The 7,583-nt window shown below is 40.4% G+C and overlaps 1 protein-coding gene across 1 annotated transcript in view; it reads left to right on the top strand.

Moving 5' to 3' along the window:
* Positions 1-7,583, top strand: part of AOPEP (aminopeptidase O (putative)) — a 202,357-nt gene that overhangs the window by 115,001 nt on the left and 79,773 nt on the right. The gene's annotated exons all lie outside the window — the stretch shown is intronic.

Here is a 7,583-nt window from a genome sequence, read left to right as displayed (position 1 = left end):
CCCTGGCACACTGCTGGGCAAGGGGTTGAGGGGTCATACTAGCCCCCAGTCCCTCTAAACCTTGCTCATCATCCCCTAGCCTGTCACTGGCAAGGCCAATGGGTTCCCCTTTCCCCTTCACTTCTAGTTTAAAGCCCTGTCAATGAGCCCCGCAAGCTCCTGGGCAAAGGCCCTCTTCCCCCTTTGAGAAAGCTGGCTCCCATTTGACGCCAGCAAGCCCAGTGCCGTGTAGACCATCCCATGGTCAAAGAATCCAAAGTTGTGGCGGTGACACCAGTCGCAAACCCACGTGTTAATAGTTTGAGTCTGCCTGTATTGCCCAGTGTCTCTGCCCACCACTGGAAGGAGCAAGGAAAAAATAACCTGCGCTCCAGATTCCTTCACTAACCACCCCAAGGCTTTGAATTCTTTTTTAATCACCCTCAGGTTACTTACTGCAACTTCATCAGCACCCATGTGGAAGAGCAGTAAGGGATTTAGTTTAATGACCTGCTAAAACATTGGCTCACCTCTCCAGTCAAAAGCCAGGTTTTCACAAACATCCTTCTGTTTTTATTCAGGCTACCTTTTCAGTATTGTATGTGTCCACCTCACACATACAGTAGTAGCAGTATAGTAGATCTGCATGAGTAATAGCTTGTTCAAGAAGTTGAAGTGCATTTGAAACAAATGTTCAATTTCTGAAATAACTGTGGACTGGATTCCACAAGTTTGTTCATTAGAATCTCTTTTAAGTTTAATAAATCTCAAGTAGTCGTTCTGGTTCCCTTTTCCTATTAATTGCATTGCTGAACAGAAAAGCTGTGTTATGTGCAGAATGACTGAGCTTATCCCTACTAGAAAGGAGTTATGTTTGGTATCTAAAGAACAATAACAGTTTGCTGCCTGGCTGATCAATGCTGGATCAAGTTAACATTCCCAAGCTCCCACTCTCCCACCTACAAGTGCAGGGGGGCTGGAAACATATCAGAGAGAGGGAGGACAGGTCCTCTTTTCCACAGAAATGTTGAACTGAGTCTTGCCTAACAAGAACACAGCTGGGCTTGCATAGCAATAAACATGGATTTTAATCCATTGCTGTAAAAACATCCTAAGAAAAGCACTGAAGTTAGCAACCAATTAATTTTTAGCCTGCCCATTGTTTTCTTCACCCAATGTAAACAATCCATAGACGTTTAAAATACTTTTTGTGCTACCTTGCAAGAAAACAGTTTTTCTATATTAATTAGGAAAGCATAGCCTTCAAAATGGCTGACATCTCTCCAGTTTGCTGTCCCTTATAAGTACTTTTAGTGCATTGGACACAGGATATGAAATAATGAAAAGTCAAATGCTGCTTCGGGATATATATTCGAGATCTTTTTAGTGCAGGAGGATAGAAAGTTGGGCATGAAGCAGAGGTGAAAATTTTATGTGGCAGGAGCACGTTGCACATTCCCTCTCCAGTGGTCTAGGGTTTTTAAAAGAAACACACATTTTACTTCCTGCAAAATCCCCCTTTTTTCTAGGCTTTTAGAAAGGCATGCTTGTGATTAGAAGCAATGAATATGTGGGGAAGATGTATTTCATGCATGTGTATAAACACATGCCATGTATCTGAAGTCCATGTAGCCCTCTGTAATACTGACCCAAAAAACTGTGACTTGCTGATTCATACAGTGGTCCAGTCAGAAACTCAAAGTGATCCTAGGGGTTCAGATCCTCCCATTGCATTCCTAACTGGCCAGAGTTGAGGATGGAAGCTCTTGCTCTTTAGCCCAGTGCTTTTTTCACACATTCTGAAAAAAAACTGAGCTGAAGTACTTCTAGAAAGCAGATGGTAACAAGAGCTGTGTAATAGTCTTCATTCTACCTCCATCAGTTCACTGTCTTCCACAAAAGTTGATACAAGCAATGTCAAGATCTTTCTCAGTTTATATTACTTTCAGTCATCCTCTGTTTCATTAACAGCACTGAAGTCAGACTGAAGATGTAGATGATGATCACCTTCCATTTAATTGTGGAGGAAATAAGTGATTCTTCTAAAACTCATTCCATCTCCATAAGAAAGGGATCTTTTTCCAGGATGCTTTAACTATTCTGTCTACTCCCTTCTTATCCCCCAGTGAAATTTAAATGCCAAAATGAAGACGTCTGGAGAAAGATAGGTTTGAGAAGTCTATTGGCTGACAAACCTATTAGTCAATACAAAAATGAGCAGTAAAGGTCATGGTTAAGCTTATGGTTATTAGCCTTAGCATATGGGCTAACAGTATTTCATGGCCAGAGGGCTAACGGACTTTTGTCTTGAATATGTTTCTTTACTAGAGCTGTTGGAAGGACTTTTGATTGCTTCAAGGGATCAGTAAGACTCAGAGGTCAGTACCTCTACAGAATGTGGTTTATTTCTTCAAGAAATAAAATCTGCCTCATTTTCTTTTAGTATCTTTGTACTGGAAATGGAAGAAAACCACTGCTTGTGACATCAATGGTGCAGGACTGTCCAGTATCCATGCTCAGGCATGTTTTTCTTTGTTTTTCTCTGTAATTAAAAAAAAAAAAGAACAACAAAACAAAACAACAAACACAACAAAGGGCTTTCAATGTCCTCCATAGTTTGGTCAGCCAGCAACTATCCACTGCCTACCAAGATCTTGGTGATGGATAGAGCCAAAGTGAATTTGATAGAGGATTCTCTTATGTCAAAGAAACTTAAGCCCTAGTCTTTGTCCTCTGGGTTCAGAATGTCTGAATTCAAATTATTTTTAAACTGACAGAGTGCAGGGCCAACCTGAAATCTGAGGTCTTATTTCCATATATGATTGCATTAAAAAGTGTTACATCTTTTACATTCACTGCAAGGGTTGTCAAGCATTGGAACGGGCTGCCCAGGGAAGTGGCTGAGTCCCGCTCCCTGGAGGTATTTAAAAGACACATAGAAGTGATGCTTAGGGACATGGTCATAGAATCATTAAGGTTGGAAAAAACCTCCAAGATCATCAAGTCCAACCATCAACCCAACACCACCATGCCTCCTAAACTATGTCCTGAAGTTCAGTGGTGGACCTGGAGGTGTTAGGTTTACAGTTGGACTCAGTGGTCTTAAAGGTCTTTTCCAACCTAAATGATTCTATGATTCTGTGATCTTTTAAATATTATCATGCTACTTGTAGAGGAAGGTGATGTAATTTGCAGTCTGGATTGTGCTGAATGTTCACAGCACACGGGAATACTTCTCAAGCAGAAAGGTCTAGATATAAAACCAATAACCTACTTTTCCAGTAGCTCCAGAGAGGCACCAGTGTAGTAGTGAGAGTACCTGGTGAAATCGGGAGAGGAAAAAAAAAAAGAGCATTTCAGCATACCCTAAAAATATATTATAATACAAATAATGTGATGCAATATGATACATAAATTATTTAACATTATATGGTACATACTATAATTTAGTAATAACTACTAAGCATATTATTTACAGGTCATGTGGTCAGAGATACTTTATTCAGATTATGAATCTGATCTTGAACTAAATAGGTGGGTACAGTGATTCGTCTTTACCTAGAAACTTTCTCCACAAGGCAGGGTTGCTACTGTGTATATGAAAATGTATTTGCATTACCCCTTTGAAAAAAAATATTCCTGCCACAGTATCTGAAAATTATGTTGCAGTGTACTTAAAGTACATCCTCAAAGCTATTGTTTTGACAGGTTTTTGTCTCCTGGAGGTAGAGATATTTTCAGGAAGGGCAAGTTTGACTTGAACATAATGTCTCTGTAGGGGTGTTGCACTGAAGAATATCAGACATGGCATGCTGATCTGAAAAGAGCATTTTTACACCACCACAGAGACTCTGGGAGGAATTAGAACATTTGGATTTATGGTATCAATATAAATTACCATCTTTCCTAAAATACAGATAATGTCAGAACAACTTGATTTTCCGTTTCAGTGAATAAAGCTGTCCCCATGAAAACTGCACAAGATCAGTTGGAGGACGTGCTGCTCTTACAGAAGCACATTCTGGGCTGGATTTCTTTTTCAGTAATTTTGATCCTCTGCTGATACACTGCTTGCAATGTGGATGGATCAGCCATCTTGACATTTTCAATTGTAGCCCACTGCCTCCTTAGACTCTCTGCCAAATTCTGGTAACTGTAATGTTTTAAAATCCTTGCAATTGTTGTCCTTGAGGAATACAGTCAAATGTTTCAAGACATTAGTAATCATCTTGTGAGCTACTGGATAAAATACTGTTCTGTATTTCCATTTTCTGAAAGTTTTTACACAAGATTGGAAGCCAGGTCTCTTCTGCTGAAGCAGTTTTCAGGTCACACAGACTGTTCTGAGGGCACATCGTATTGTCAGTTTCCAAGTAAGTTAATTTTCCAACTTAAACTAGTGTTCTTTTTTCCCTATAAATCTTCTGTGTGGTAGGAAGACAGTTATCTCTTGCATTGTATCATAGTTCCTTTCAATTATGCTTTACTGATATCACAGAGGTGATGGTATGAGCCTTAAAAAGTAAGCAGTATCATTCTAGTACCATAGAATGAAGCTAGGGGGGAGTCCATCTTGGTTTAGGTGACATGGGAGGGCATAGAGAGGTACAAAACTGCAATTTGTAGACTGGTGGAGTTAGCTACGTTCTCTAGGAAAAAAACAAGATATGGTGGTAAAGTCTTTAGACTTTTCTGTGCGCTTGCTGGTGTCCACATAGATCTGACTATATAAATATGGGCGTGTATATGTGGTGTAAAATTCAGTAACTAAGAGGAAAATAAAATATCTAGAACTGAGAGACTGGAAAATTCTTGACTGCGTTAGTTACCAATTTCCTCTGCTTTGCAGAAGCTCTTCTGAAATTCATTTACAGTGAATATTTTTATTCCTCCAGTTTCAGTTTTTCCTTTCTGCCTTCCAGTATCAGAGGACTGCAAGCAAGCCAACAAAACAGCACTTATTCAGTGTTCACCTTAGAAAAAAGAACCTTCTTGGTTGATCAATATTGAATGTTTTAGTATTAGAGTAGCACAGACCAGCTGAAGCTCCAGACAACTTGCGCAAACAATAGTGCCTGGTTATAATTTTTCGTTTAGTTGTATCATTAGTAGCCATCACAGCCTGAACAATTTTAGACCAGTTTCTGTTTCAGTTTAAAACAAAACACTTGTCTATTGCACAAATATTTTCTAGGCTATGTGCAATCCTGAAAGTTCATTGTGCGATTGGGATCTGCTCTGACTGGAAGAATAGCTGGTGTAAGTCATTACCTAAGTTATTGATAAGGATACTGGGCCTGTCTTCATCCAGTTGGTAGAAGGTGCTACCATCTCCCCCCTATTTCAAAATTCAGTTATATTTAATCCTGATGCTGCAAAAATGAAGGATTATACATGCTTTGACATGTATAAATGCTTGTTTGCAATCTAAGTGTCACATAGGACAGGTCCATTAGCAGCCTCTGAAAGAAAGTCTTCCTAAGTAAAGAAAGACATGGAGGATGGACTGATCTCTTAATTTCTGTTGTGAGGGGATTCAAGTGTCACATGGACAGCAAACAGGACTGTTGATCAGGGGGTGACACAGTCATTCTCCTTTAAGCTGGGTGTGCCATCACCCTTTTATGTAGTATAAGTAAGCTCCTTCCCTTCCCCTCCTCCCTCTTCTTTTCCTCTTCCCTTTCTCTCTCTTCCCTGCCTTCTCTCCCACTCCCAGTTTTCCCAGCAAAATTTCCTGGTCTGGTCATGAGTTAAATCTTACTGAAGCATCAGTAAGTAGCGTTAATGGTTGACTGCACAGCCGGTGCTGCTGTGACCACAGCTTGCTAGGCCCACCCTGTTCCTCTCGCTGCTTTCATTCCTCTGCAGGCTGGCAGTTTGCGCATGTTCCTACCTTATGCTGCCGTGCAATCACCTCAGAGTAGACCAGCGTGTAAGTTATGATGTGCAGAGCAGCTAGCACCAGGGAACCCCAGGTGTTGGCTCCACAAGGTGTATTACCATTCTAGAAAGTCAGTAACAATTCCTATTGAGTTTCCTTCCCTACAGTCCAACTGCTAACAGGAAAACAGGAGCTACCTTGGGAGTTTTAACACACAGTGTTCAGGGATTTTCATCCCAAACAAACCTCAGGGTCTGCAGGTCTGACCATCATCAATGCCTTGTGGAACATTTTCCCCCTAGTTTTCTCCAAACATTTGGCAGGAGAGGAACTGTAATTCTTTAAAGGATTTAAAGTATAAATCTATTTTATTGTTTCTATGACCCAGTCTTTCCCATAACTACTTCTGTGGGAATGCAGAATCTGATCTGTTAACTGATCCAAGGAAATATTGTTTAGGTAGTTTCATTAATTTGTGTTTGCCATTGGCTTTTTTTTGTTCATATCCTTGTTCATTCTCTTTGATCTATGATCTGTTCTTCTTTCTTCATTCAAATGCACACAGTTCAAGAGTCCATTTGTAGGAGCTTTCAGATTTACCATTTAGTAGAAAATGTCATGGCTTTACAAAATAAAAATAAGTTGTTGATACAGATGTTAAGTAGACTTGTTGCAAGTGTGAAATAAAAAATCTATAGTAAGATTTTCTACTGCGATATCTCTATTAAAAGTTCTTTATGTAATGCTTCATAGTGAATTTGGTTCTATTTAAAGCATTGAGTTTGATCTTGGCTTTCATCTGAAGCTTTTGATCTTGAAAGAAGGATGTGGCAGTAAAACAAAAAGGGTAGGAGAGAGGTTTTTTTCTTTTTTTAAGTGATAAAGTTAATGGGATACTGTCAAGATTTAGTATGCACTAACTGGGCCTACATTTATTTACTTAAATCTGTTTGCAAAGTCGATCTAATTCTATATATGGGGAGGTTTGCTCAAACACATGCTTTAATGAGCCTTATTCTTTTACAAGCGCACCAGTTTTCTTTTGAGGCTTTCAGGGAATTGTCATCTATAGTACAGAGTATAAATTGTTTTTAAAATTCTGCAAATACCTTACCAGCATCATTTTAACTATACCAAGTATGATGCAGCCTATCCTTTGTTGTTTGAAATGCTAAGCACAAGGCACTTAAAATCCTAACTTCAGAATTTCTCATATTTGGATTTTGCATGGGTGACATTACTTGGGTCTCTCCCATCATGGTGGAGTTTGACTGTTCCTCATCGAAGGGTGCAGAAACATCTGTTGACGTCCCATGCCTAAGTTTAATCACCTGCTTGCAGTCTTGTGCTGAATAAAACATTTCGCTGGGGCCTGCCATAAAGAGCTTGCTGTGCTGGCACTCGAATAAAAAGCTGCCTTGGCGCTTGCTTGTAAGGTGCGTCTCTGACCCTCCACGGGCATTTAATAGTTGGATTCTTCAGCTGTCAAGGAAGAGCCGGGGGAAATCTCGAAGCACTTAATGAAGATGGTACTTTCGGATGGCGCTAGGCCGTTCCTCCGGCTGTAAGGACAGAGGGACTGCATGGGAAGGTCAACAGGACAGCTGCTTTCACAGCAAGGGACGTAACGGGAGAGTGTCTCTCTCAAAATTCAGGCGGTAAACCCGCGGCCAGCGTGCAGGCAGCGCCGGGCAAGGGCCGTCCCTTCGCCTGGGCGGCAGCA

Source organism: Egretta garzetta, unplaced genomic scaffold (genome assembly GCF_000687185.1).
Source record: "Egretta garzetta isolate BGI_Z169 unplaced genomic scaffold, ASM68718v1 scaffold310, whole genome shotgun sequence".
Taxonomy (NCBI): domain Eukaryota; kingdom Metazoa; phylum Chordata; class Aves; order Pelecaniformes; family Ardeidae; genus Egretta; species Egretta garzetta.
The sequence above is the reverse complement of the archived record's forward strand: the minus strand, read 5'-3'. Positions and strand labels throughout refer to the sequence as shown.